Below are 13,759 nucleotides of genomic sequence, written 5' to 3'. Positions count from 1 at the left end.
CCGATGTTTTCTTCTCTTTGGTCCATGAAAAGGCAGGATCCATAGAAATTCTCCATAACTCCCTTTCAGGGTTTCTTTAATTGTCATGTCACCAGTGCCTACAGTGAGAAAAAATAAGGAAGACAAATTGTTTATCCACAAGCAAGTCTCACAGAGCTGTTTCAAGACTTCTTAGATATAGACGATTGCCCCACTTGACAGTGTCCACATTTGAGAAGAGCCTGTCATCCTATGAATCCTACCACGCCTTCAATTCACTAGAGGGATACCAGAGAAGTACTTTTCTTGCAGAAGACTTGGCAGATAAAATCTGAAAACAGTTTTGCAAAATATTAGGCCAACTGATTGAATAAAAACGACGAAGGATCGTCTTTTTAAGAAACTGATTTCTGCTCGGGAAGCAGTTAGAGGAAGTGTTGAGAGAAGGTCTAATCACTGTTAGAAAAGAGCATCGAAAGAGTCACCCAGGGCAAGAGTTAATTTGCTACTGTCATTCTGACTGTCATGGTGGTGGTGGTGCCCGCATCATTGTCATGTGGGAGACACAGTGTTTTAAGACAAATACAATAATGTGGCAACAAAGATCCCAGGGAGTACGCCTCTCATCAATGAAGTTGTCCACACAGTTCAGGACCATAGCTTAAGCTGTTTGAAAAGCTTGGTACTCACATGGGAGAAAAACATTCATTATGAGGAAACTCTTCCATTGTGAAAGAGAGAAAGAAAGAAATAGCAAACCCTGCTAATTTATGCCAGAAAGGGCAGGCCTGAGGCAGAGGAATGACAAAGCATTGGTCTTCAAAGTGTTTATTGTCCTAGAGTTGCCAAGCACTTTGAAGACAATCATCAAACCCTTCTAAATGGAACCAGGGAGGCTTCTCACCATTGATCTCAATAACAAATGTTTGTGTTTCATGGTCAATTTTTTTTTTAATCCTTCAAAGACTCTAAGTAAAATTGTCATTAAGTAGGCTATTTTAAAAGATAAAACTAATTTTCCATCTGAGTAATCATATCCCAAACACGATCAAATTGCCAACTAGATGAAATGGCTTGAAATGGTATCGCAATAATACACTTAGTAGCTATTTTTATGCCAAATTATTATGGGGGTTCACAATCCTGAAATCAACTAACCCTTATGAATTCAACTAACTAAATCACCAGTCTCCATAAGATCATGGACAGGCCCATGTTGCCAGGAAGTTACTACTAATGGCCTCAGATTAAAAACATGGAGCAAGCAAATACAGCCTCTTCCTTTTGGACTTGGGATAAGATTTGAATTACATTGGAGATTCTAGCTAATTTGGTTGATTTAATCATTCATTTAGCTGCTTTACAAAAGCAGTCTGGGCAGAGGACTCAAAAGAGTTTTCTCCAAGTTAAATGTTGCCCAGTAGGTAGGATGGCCCTGTGACTCCTCGAAAGCAAATGCTCGATGGCCCCATCAATGTCCCAGCAAGCCAAGTGTCAACAGGGTACAGAGAATCAGGATAAGCATGGCTTCCTTCTCCCAAGAGAGCTTGTTCTCATGCCTGTATCTGGGGCCCCTCCAGATCACTCCTGCAACCAGGTATCATAGGGTGAAGGTGAGCAGCTTTTATCTTTGGGCTTTAACCACTTCACAAGACAGGAAATGTAATGTGAACCCATTTTATAAGGAACAAGTACCCAATTATGCTTCTGATTCGATCCATCCATCATTTGGAAAACTGACGTTCAAAGCAGTCATCCCAGAACTGGGAGAACATGGATTAGGCCCTGGAAGTACATTCTATGGAAATCCCTTTAAAAAACACCTTTCAGATGATCGAAAAATGGTGGGTGGTGGGTGGGGAAAGGAGATGAAACCCAGGGCTGGTAAGGATGAGGTCAACTGTGACTTAGCCTCATCAGGAAGTGATCTGATCAGTACATGTGCTGACCCCTAGGAATCAGATTGCTTGAGGGTTTTTTTGTGTTTTCCTGAAGGAGGAGTATGTGCCCAGGGGAAAGTAAGGTGGGGTAAGCTGCACCCTCCACCTGTCAGACTTCCAGGACTTGGGTCTAGACCAGTGGAGAGAAGAGGCTGCAGGCAGAAAAGGAAGAATCAATGACTCCATGTAAAGGGGCTATTCCTTTGGTACCCAAGAAACAAACTGCGATACTCTATGGAAAAGAGGACCGTATTCCCAAATTATGCATTGAAAATAGCACTATGGGTGATGCATAGAAAATAGTCCAACAGCTTTGGGAGCCGTGAGAGATAGGACCTTCACCAGATTTTGGCATTGTCAAGGTGGCCTCTGGAAGCAGTGGCATTATGATGGATCCCCACTGGAGGTATGGAAGAACCTGAGAGAGACCTTGTAGGAACTGAAGCTGACTGGGTGGTTTATGGGCACATGTGAAACACCTGAAGTTTCCTAGGCAGAACTGGATAAAATTTAGGGATGGGCTATGGACTTGACTCAGTTCCATCTTTGAAAAGGTGGGGCAAGAGCTGATGAAATTCAGCCTGTTTTATTCAATGCTACCATCTCTGCTTCTACAGATTTGTAAGGGTGGAGGCAACTGGGTTTACATTGGCATTATATATGGTGACACAGAAAAGTGTGGTAGGTCCTCAGGAAATATTTTTGAACACAAATTCAAACAAGTCACAAACGTATTGGTCTTATTAATGAAAGTCTTTAAAAGCAACTCCTTATAAGAACTCTAGGAGGTGGGACTTCCTTTTCAAAGATGGACCATAGCCACCATTTGGCAGGTGAGAAAACTGTGGCACAAAATAGTTAAATAACCCATTCAAGGTGAAACACCTAGCATGTGACAAGAAGTTGGGTTTCAACCCCAGGAAGCCTCGAACCCACCATTGCACCCTCAGCCATATGCTTTATTGCCTTTCCTCCAAGAGCGTGACTGCTCTTACCCTATGATTCTGCTGACTACACACAACTGCCTTATTCTACTTCTGCCTGTGGATTGTGTATTTAGAGCTGATACAACCAACTACTTCTTCAGTTGGTAACCTGCGGAGCAGAGACATTTTAGTGAGGAGAAATAAAATGCTGGAGTATGAGTCAGGAAATCCAAGCTTTAGACAGCCTCTGTCATGAAATAACTCTGTCTTGTTCAGTCCCATTCACATCTTTGGGTTTCAAATTGTCCCTGTCTATAAAAAGAACTGAGTTAGAATCTCCCCAAGTGCATTTCAGCCTCAAGATTCTAACATCCAAACTGTCCAGATCTGGGTTAGACACAGATCTTTTGGCCAAAGGCCCTGCTTCCCCCTTTGTAACAGATATTACCCCCAAGGACATACCTAATTATGAGATATACTTTTAAATTGATTGTCATTCTGTTTTTGATGTCCCATTCAGTGCTTTTGTTGTAACAGGAACAACAGTGAAACATTTGGCTTAATTGCTTCTTGTGGAAAAAATAATTGTCAAAAACACTCAACCAAATTGGCTAGAAGACTTGCTTCAGAATTACTCATGTTGCTTTGAAAGAAGGGGTCAAAGCAAAGAGATGAAGTTTGGCTACATGGCAGATGTATTTATGTACAACTTAATGTTCTTTTTAGCCTATCTGGCTGTTTCTTGAATGCATTTATATATTTCTGGACTGTGTTTCACTCTGCACATCACTGGATTTCTACCTCTTTTCTCTTTCACTATAAAGAGAGTGTAAGTTTTTGCTTCTGTGTTTTTATTTTCAATCATTCTTTATTTCTTTCTAGTATTCTTCTGTCTTTTTCTGAAAGCCAGGGTAAGATCATTAAGAGTAAAACATTTAGGCAGAGAAAGTTTCAAATGGGGCTTCATGCCCAAGGCCAGAAATTCTCCAACTTTAACATACACAATCACCTGGAAACCTTCTTAAAAATACATATTTCCATGTTCCACTCACTGAGATTTTTGAGACCGTGGGTCTGGAATAGGACCAGGAATCTATTTTATAAAAGTTCTGGAGCAGTAGCTTGCTGCTTTCCACTTTTTAAATTATTCAACAAGTCAATAAAGGGGAAGGGCTCAGTGAGGATGAAGTTTTATTGGTTTGGTTTTGGTTTTGGTGTTTTTCCAAGTGAATGGAGGTAGCCAAATTAGAAAAGTTGCGACCTGCCATACTGTATTGGTAACCCTGATTTCCTCTCTGGGAGCAAGTAGTAGGTGGTGTGGCTAAAAATTATACCTGCCCAGTCTGGGTTTTTTTCTCTGTTCCAACAGTCTTTTCCAGAAATCTGGGTAGGAAATATGAGCCCATGGTGTAAAGACTGAGGAAGTAGACACTTTCTTCAATGGATTATTAGTAGTTGTTATCTAATTAGAGATGGATAAGGTTTTAAACTCTATATATAGTGATATATTCCTACCTCCTTGTTTTCCCTTTAGATTTAATATGAAGGCAATTTTTATAATCATATAAATTCATATCTGAAAAAAATCAACCTGGTTGCACACTGCATTCACCTTGCTGGAAATTGTGTACGCATGGAGAAATAGAAGATCAGTGGATCATGAAGTGAACACTAAAGGTATTTGGTCCAGGCTGTCCTTGGACTTGGTGATGTGACCAGATGTTCGCATTCTAGATTTATTCTTCTGTATGTGGGAGCTGATGATACCTATTCTGCTTATGTTCCTGAGGTGCTATAAGACTGAGCTTATGTCAAAGTGCTCTTTCCATTTTCTTTGGTCAATAAATACAATCTCCCAAGGCATCCATTTTTTTTCTTTACATCTTTATTGGAGTATAATTGCTTTACAATGGTGTGTTAGTTTCTGCTTTATAACAAAGTGAATCAGTTATACATATACATATATCCCCATATCTCTTCCCTCTTGCATCTCCCTTCCTCCCACCCTCCCTATCCCACCCCTCCAGGCAGTCACAAAGCACCGAGCTGATCTCCCTGTGCTATGCGGCTGCTTCCCACTAGCAATCTACCTTACGTTTGGTAGTGTATATATGTCCATGCCTCTCTCTTGCTTTGTCACAGCTTACCCTTCCCCCTCCCAATATCCTGAAGTCCATTCTCTAGTAGGTCTGTGTCTTTATTCCTGTCTTACCCCTAGGTTTTTCACGACATTTTTTTCCTTAAATTCCATATATATGTGTTAGCATACGGTATTTGTCTTTCTCTTTCTGACTTACTTCACTCTGTATGACAGACTCTAGGTCTATCCACCTCATTACAAATAGCTCCATTTCGTTTCTTTTTATGGCTGAGTAATATTCCATTGTATATATGTGCCACATCTTCTTTATCCATTCATCCGATGATGCACACTTAGGTTGTTTCCATCTCCGGGCTACTGTAAATAGAGCTGCAATGAACATTTTGGTACATGACTCTTTTTGAATTATGGTTTTCTCAGGGTATATGCCCAGTAGTGGGATTGCTGGGTCATATGGTAGTTCTATTTGTAGTTTTTTAAGGAACCTCCATACTGTTCTCCACAGTGGCTGTATCAATTTACATTCCCACCAGCAGTGCAAGACTGTTCCCTTTTCTCCACACCCTCTCCAGCATTTATTGTTTGTAGATTTTTTGATGATGGCCATTCTGACTGGTGTGAGATGAAATCTCATTGTAGTTTTGGTTTGCATTTCTCTAATGATTAATGATGTTGAGCATTCTTTCATGTGTTTGTTGGAAGACTGTATATCTTCTTTGGAGAAATGTCTATTTCGGTCTTCTGCCCATTTTTGGATTGGGTTGTTTGTTTTTTGTTATTGAGCTGCATGAGCTGCTTATAAATTTTAGAGATTAATCCTCTGTCAGTTGCTTCATTTGCAAATATTTTCTCCCATTCTGAGGGTTGTTTTTTGGTCTTGTTTATGGTTTCCTTTGCTGTGCAAAAGGTTTTAAGTTTCATTAGGTCCCATTTGTTTATTTTTGTTTTTATTTCCATTTCCCTAGGAGGTGGGTCAAAAAGGATCTTGCTGTGATTTATGTCATAGAGTGTTCTGCCTGTTTTCCTCTAAGAGATTGATAGTTTCTGGCCTTACATTTAGGTCTTTAATCCATTCTGAGCTTATTTTTATGTATGGTGTTAGGGAGTGATCTAATCTCATACTTTTACATGTACCTGTCCAGTTTTCCCAGCATCACTTATTGAAGAGGCTGTCCTTTCTTCACTGTACATTCCTGCCTCCTTTATCAAAGATAAGGTGACCATATGTGCGTGGGTTTATCTCTGGGCTTTCTATCCTGTTCCATTGATTTATCTTTCTGTTTTTGTGCCACTACCATACTGTCTTGATTACTGTAGCTTTGTACTATAGGCCGAAGTCAGGGAGCCTGATTCCTCCAGCTCTGTTTTTCATTCTCAAGATTGCTTTAGCTATTCGGGGCCTTTTGTGTTTCCATACAAATTATGAAATTTTTTGTTCTAGTTCTGTAAAAAGTGCCAGTGGTAGTTTGATAGGGATTGCATTGAATCTGTAGATTGCTTTGGGTAGTAGAGTCATTTTCACAATGTTGATTCTTTCCATCCAAAAACATGGTATATCTCTCCATCTATTTGTATCATCTTTAATTTCTTTCATCAGTGTCTTATAATTTTCTGCATACAGGTCTTTTGTCTCCTTAGGTAGGTTTATTCCTAGATATTTTATTCTTTTTGTTGCAATGGTAAATGGGAGTGTTTTCTTGATTTCACTTTCAGATTTTTCATCATTAGTGTATAGGAATGCCAGAGATTTCTGTGCATTAATTTTGTATCCTGCTACTTTACCAAATTCATTGATTAGCTCTAGTAGTTTTCTGGTAGCATCTTTAGGATTCTCTATGTATAGTATCATGTCATCTGCAAACAGTGACAGCTTTACTTCTTTTCTGATTTGGATTCCTTTTATTTCCTTTTCTTCTCTGATTGCTGTGGCTAAAACTTCCAAAACTATGTTGAATAAGAGTGGTGAGAGTGGGCAACCTTGTCTTGTTCCTGATCTTAGTGGAAATGCTTTCAGTTTTTCATCATTGAGGACGATGTTGGCTGTGGGTTTGTCATATATGGCCTTTATTATGTTGAGGAAAGTTCCCTCTATGCCTACTTTCTGCAGGGTTTTTATCATAAATGGGTGTTGAATTTTGTTGAAAGCTTTCTCTGCATCTATTGAGATGATCATATGGTTTTTCTCCTTCAATTTGTTAATATGGTGTATCACGTTGATTGATTTGTGTATATTGAAGAATCCTTGCATTTCTGGAATAAACCCCACTTGATCATGATGTATGATTCGTTTAATGTGCTGTTGGATTCTGTTTGCTAGTATTTTGTTGAGGATATTTGCATCTATGTTCATCAGTGATATTGGCCTGTAGTTTTCTTTGTGACATCCTTGTCTGGTTTTGGTATCAGGGTGATGGTGGACTTGTAGAATGAGTTTGGGAGTGTTCCTCCCTCTGCTATATTCTGGAAGAGTTTGAGAAGGATAGGTGTTAGCTCTTCTCTAAATGTTTTATAGAATTCGCCTGTGAAGCCATCTGGGCCTGGGCTTTTGTTTGTTGGAAGATTTTTAATCATGGTTTCAATTTCAGTGCTTGTGATTGGTCTGATCATATTTTCTATTTCTTCCTGATTCGGTCTTGGCAGGTTGTACATTTCTAAGAATTTGTCCATTTCTTCCAGGTTGTCCATTTTATTGGCATAGAGTTGCTTGTAGTAATCTCTCATGATCTTTTGTATTTCTGCAGTGTCAATCGTTACTTCTCCTTTCTCATTTCTAATTCTATTGATGTGAGTCTTCTCCCTTTTTTTCTTGATGAGTCTGGCTAATGGTTTATCAATTTTGTTTATCTTCTCAAAGAACCAGCTTTTACTTTTATTGATCTTTGCTATTGTTTCCTTCATTTCTTTTTCATTTATTTCTGATCTCATTTTTATGATTTCTTTCCTTCTGCTAACTTTGGGGTTTTTTTGTTCTTCTTTCTCTAATTGCTTTAGGTGCAAGGTTAGGTTGTTTATTCGAGATGTTTCCTGTTTCTTAAGGTAGGATTGTATTGCTATAAACTTCCTTCTTAGAACTGCATTTGCTGCATCCCATAGCTTTTGGGTCGTCATGTCTCATTGTCATTTGTTTCTAGGTTTTTTTTTTTTTTTTTTTTTTTTTTTTTTTTTTTTTTTTGTTTCTAGGTATTTTTAAATTTCCTCTTTGATTTCTTCAGTGATCACTTCGTTATTAAGTAGTGTATTGTTTAGCCTCCATGTGTTTGTATTTTTTACAGATCTTTTCCTGAAATTGATATCTAGTCTCATAGCATTGTGGTTGGAAAAGATACTTGATACAATTTCAATTTTCTTAAATTTACCAAGGCTTGATTTGTGACCCAAGATATGATCGATCCTGGAGAATGTTCCATGAGCGCTTGAGAAGAATGTGTATTCTGTTGTTTTTGAATGGAATGTCCTATAAATATAAATTAAGTCCATCTTGTTTAATGTATAATTTAGAGCTTGTGTTTCCTTATTTATTTTCATTTTGGATGATCTGCCCATTGGTGAAAGTGGGGTGTTAAAGTCCCCTACTATGAATGTGTTACTGTCGATTTCCCTTTTTATGGCTGTTAGTATTTGCCTTATGTATTGAGGTGCTCCTATGTTGGGTGCATAAATATTTACAATTGTTATATCTTCTTCTTGGATCAATCCCTTGATCATTATGTAGTGTCCTTCTTTGTTTTAAAGTCTTTATTTGAAAGTCTATTTTGTCTGATATGAGAATTGCTACCCCAGCTTTCTTTTGGTTTCCATTTGCATGAAATATCTTTTTCCATCCCCTTACTTTCAGTCTGTATGTGTCTCTAGGTCTGAAGTGGGTCTCTTGTAGACAGCAAATATATGGGTCTTGTTTTTGTATCCATTCAGCCAATCTGTGTCTTTTGGTGGGAGCATTTAGTCCATTTACATGTAAGGTAATTATCGATATGTATGTTCCTATTCCCATTTTCTTAATTGTTTTGGGTTCGTTATTGTAGGTCTTTTCCTTCTCTTGTGTTTCTTGTCTAGAGAAGTTCCTTTAGCAGTTGTTGTAAAGCTGGTTTGGTGGTGCTCAACTCTCTCAGCTTTTGCTTGTCTGTAAAGGTTTTAATTTCTCCATCAAATCTGAATGAGATCCTTGCTGGGTAGAGTAATCTTCGTTGCAGGTTTTTCTCCTTCATCACTTTAAATATGTCCTGCCAGTCCCTTCTGGCTTGCAGAGTTTCTACTGAAAGATCAGCTGTTAACCTTATGGGGAATTCCTTGTGTGTTACTTTTCCCTTGCTGCTTTTAATATGTTTTCTTTGTATTTAATTCTTGACAGTTTGATTAATATGTGTCTTGGCGTATTTCTCCTTGGATTTATCCTGTATGGGGCTCTCTGTGCTTCCTGGACTTGATTAACTATTTCCTTTCCCATATTAGGGAAGTTTTCAACTATAATCTCCTCAAATATTTTCTCAGTCCCTTTCTTTTTCTCTTCTTCTTCTGGAACCCCTATAATTCGAATGTTGGTGCGTTTAAAGTTGTCCCAGAGGTCTCTGAGACTGTCCTCAGTTCTTTTCATTCTTTTTGCTTTATTCTGCTCTGCAGTAGTTATTTCCACTATTTTATCTTCCAGGTCACTTATCCGTTCTTCTGCCTCAGTTATTCTGCTATTGATCCTATCTAGAGTATTTTTAATGTCATTTATTGTGTTGTTCATCATTGTTTGTTTCATCTTTAGTTCTTCTAGGTCCTTGTTAAATGTTTCTTGCATTTTTTCTATTCTATTTCCAAGATTCTGGATCATCTTTACTATCATTATTCTGAATTTTTTTTCAGGTAGACTTTCCTCTTCATTTGTTAGTTCTGGTGGGTTTTTATCTTGCTCCTTCATCTGCTGTGTGTTTTTCTATCTTCTCATTTTGCTTATCTTACTGTGTTTGGGGTCTCCTTTTTGCAGGCTGCAGGTTCGTAGTTCCCGTTGTTTTTGGTGTCTGTCCCCAGTGGCTAAGGTTGGTTCAGTGGGTTGTGTAGACTTCCTGGTGGAGGGGACTAGTGCCTGTGTTCTGGTGGATGAGGCTGGATCTTGTCTTTCTGGTGGGCAGGTCCACGTCTGGTGGTGTGTTTTGGGGTGTCTGTGGACTTTTTATGATTTTAGGCAGCCTTTCTGCTAATGGGTGGGGTTGTGTTCCTGTCTTGCTAGTTGTTTGGCATAGGATGTCCAGCACTGTAGCTTGCTGGTCGTTGAGTGAAGCTGGGTGCTGGTGTTGAGATGGAGATCTCTGGGAGATTTTTGCCGTTTGATATTATGTGGAGCTGGGAGGTCTCTTGTGGACCAGTGTCCTAAAGTTGGCTCTCCCACCTCAGAGGCACAGCACTGACTCCTGGCTGCAGCACCAACAGCCTTTCGTCCACTCGGCTCAGAATAAAAGGGAGATAAAGTAGAAAGAAAGAATTAGTGGAAGTAGAAAGAAAGAAAGGAGGGAGGGAGGGAGGAAGGAAGGAGGGAAGGAAAAAAAGAAAGAAGATTAAAGTGAAATAAAATAAAGTAAGATAAAATAAAATTATTAAAATACAAAAATAATTATTAAGAAAAATAATTTTTTAAGGAAAAAAAAAAAACAACGGACGGATAGAACCCTAGGACAAATGGTGGGAGCAAAGCTATACAGACAAAATCTCACACAGAAGCATACACATACACACTCACAAAAAGAGGAAAAGGGGAAAAAATAATAAATCTTGCTCTCAAAGTCCACCTCCTCAATTTGGGATGATTGGTTGTCTATTCATGTATTCCACAGACGCAGGTACATCAAGTTGATTGTGGAGCTTTAATCCGCTGCTCCTGAGTCAGCTGGCAGAGATTTCCCTTTCTCTTGTTCTCACAGCTGCCGGGGCTCAGCTTTGGATTTGGCCCCGCCTCTGCGTGTAGGTCGCCGGAGGGCGTCTGTTCTTCGCTCAGACAGGACGGGGTTAAAGGAGCCGCTGATTCGGCGGCTCTGGCTCACTCACGCCGGGGGCGGGGGGAGGGGCACGGAGTGCGGGGCGGGCCTGCGGGGTCAGAGGCGGCGTGACGTTGCGGCAGAGGCCTGCGTGACGTTGCACGAGCCTGAGGCGCGCCGTGCGTTCTTCCGGGGAAGTTGTTCCTGGATCCCGGAATCCTGGTAGTGGCGGTGCTCCCCGGAAGGGGGGTGTGGATAGTGACCTGTGCTCGCACACAGGCTTCTTGGTGGCGGCAGCAGCATCCTTAGCGTCTTATGCCCGTCTCCGGGGTCCGCGCTGTTAGCCGCGGCTCGCGCCCGTCTCTGGAGCTCCTTTAAGCAGCGCTCTTAATCCGCTCTCCTCGCGCACCAGGAAACAAAGAGGTAAGAAAAAGTCTCTTGCCTCTTCGGCAGCTCCAGACTTTTCCCCGGACTCCCTCCCGGCTAACCGTGGCTCACTAGCCCCTTCAGGCTGTGCTCATGCCGCCAACCCCAGTCCTCTCCCTGCGCTCCGACCGAAGCCCGAGCCTCAGCTCCCAGCCCCGCCTGCCGCGGCGGGTGAGCAGACAAGCCTCGGGCTGGTGGGTGCCGGTCGGCCCTGATCCTCTGTGCGGGAATCTCTCCGCTTTGCCCTCTGCACCCCTGTTGCTGTGCTCTCCCCCGCGGCTCCGAAGCTTTGCCCCTCCGCCACCCGCAGTCTCCGCCCGCGAAGGGGCTTACTAGTGCGTGGAAACTTTTCCTCCTTCAGAGCTCCCTCCCACTGGTGCAGGTCCCGTCCCTATTCTCTTGTCTCTGTTTATTCTTTTTTCTTTTGCCCTACCCAGGTATGTGGGGGTTTCTTGCCTTTTCGGAGGTCTGAGGTCTTCTGCCAGCGTTCAGTAGGTGTTCTGTAGGAGTTGTTCCACGTGTAGATGTATTTCTGGTGTATCTGTGGGGAGGAAGGTGATCTCCGCGTCTTACGCTTCCGCCATCTTCCCCAGCAATTCCAGCCTGCTTCCCAAGGCATCCATTTTTTTTTAACCTTTATTTTTTTTCATTCAATAACTTGATGTCATAACCAAACCACTCAGCACACCACTGTGAGATGAGTGGATGAAAAAGCACAATCTGTTTGAATATAGTTTTTAAAGAATGATAGTGACTAACTTTCATCAAGCTGGATTTTTGATAGTAGTTTTTTTCTAAACTTGAAAAGCTATTTCTCCATCAAATAGTGGAATCAGCCTCAGAAGCCCTTTGGACTGATGTGCTATACATTTACCATCTCACTCCAAGGTAAAGTCACTGCAAACGCATTTATTGTACCACTTTCCAGAAACCCACAACAGAAAGCTCTTTTATTTGAAAAGGCAGAAGGACCCCTTTGGCCCATTGAGAGGGTACAAAGGAAGCTGAGTTAACTGTCAGTAAAGGAAAGTGTTGGAAGATATTTCTAATCATTATAGTTATGCATGCCCTGTAATACTTGGCTTCCAAGTTTTTTTTTTTTTTTAGCTTTTGAGTTAAAGAAATGAATTCAGTTAAACATATAACATAGTGGTGAATAGAATAATTCCTAGGTTAGGTAACAGAAATTTTAGGTCAGCTATTTAGTGGTACTGTGACGCTGGGCAAATTATTTAACTTCAATAACCATGTTCCTTTCTCCCCTTTACTTTAGGATAAAAGTAATATTAGGTAGATATTTTTCCACTGGAAAGACTTCTGGTTGGTAGAGTTTAGTGTCTGGCGTGGTGAGTTTACCATTGACCCCAGCTAGAAATATCTAATTATGTTTTTAATGGCTCCACCCTCCAAGAGTGAGCAGAAACATGTCCTTCAGTTAGACCCTTGGCCCATGCATTCTAGAACTTGAGTTCTGACAGTTTCCCCACAGGATATTTTGAGAGTTGATGTTGTTGCCTGCTATGATGTCAAACATAGAGGGTTATTGTTTTTGACCCAAAGGGCTTTCTTTAATAACCCTGTTATAACTGTCTTTTTCAGCTTAGTCTATCTCTTGAGGTAACAAATTCTATTAGTTTAATATATAAATTAAAGTAATACCTAGTTTTGTTGAATTGATAGAAACTGAAGTGCCCCCTATAGAGAATTCTTTTTCATAATTGAAGAAGAGTCTTTTAAATACCGAAAAAGAAAATAGGGCAGGTTTGGATATAAGGAGTAGACATGTGACCAAACAAGTTTAAATAATAAGGACATTTGTTGCTCATGTAACTTGGAACCAAGTTTTCTGCCATAGGGTGATCATGGCTCGATTTCTTTATAATTCTCTAATCACTTCCCTCATCGGTATTTTGACTTTGTCATCAGGTTCATGGTCTCAACAAAGCCCTTAGGAAAAACCTGGGCATTATTTATTCATCTTCATTTGCGTTCAGCATAGAATGCTTCCCATGGCTTTGTTTTAAAAGCAATGAAGAAATTTCAGAGAAGTTAGGGTGAGTAAATCTTTCTTGGTGACTTTCTGGCCCAAGTGGGCACAGGCCAATCACAAGGACAGGAGACTATGATTGACTAAGACAAATCAGAACCAACTTTCTGAGAATGGATCAGTTCCCTAAATTGCATTGCTGCTGCATATGTGGGGTTCCTAAGGTGAATGGTAGAGACTTACACATCACAGGTACCAAACTTTTATTTCCATGTTCTGGATGGAAATCTTTATACCATGTCCCCACTCTCCATATCCTGAAATAGACTACACTGATCATAATTTAGTCTTTTTTTTTTTTTTTTTTAGATGAAGAGGTAGAGATTATTATTCAGTGATAATCTCATCAACTACTATTTAGGTGGGCAGAGCTGGTTTGCTCTTTA

This window comes from Delphinapterus leucas, chromosome 9, assembly GCF_059928025.1.
Source record: "Delphinapterus leucas isolate spDelLeu-1000000601 "Yukka" chromosome 9, BTC_Dleu_Yukka2, whole genome shotgun sequence".
NCBI lineage: Eukaryota > Metazoa > Chordata > Mammalia > Artiodactyla > Monodontidae > Delphinapterus > Delphinapterus leucas.
Note: the sequence above shows the minus strand (reverse complement) of the source record.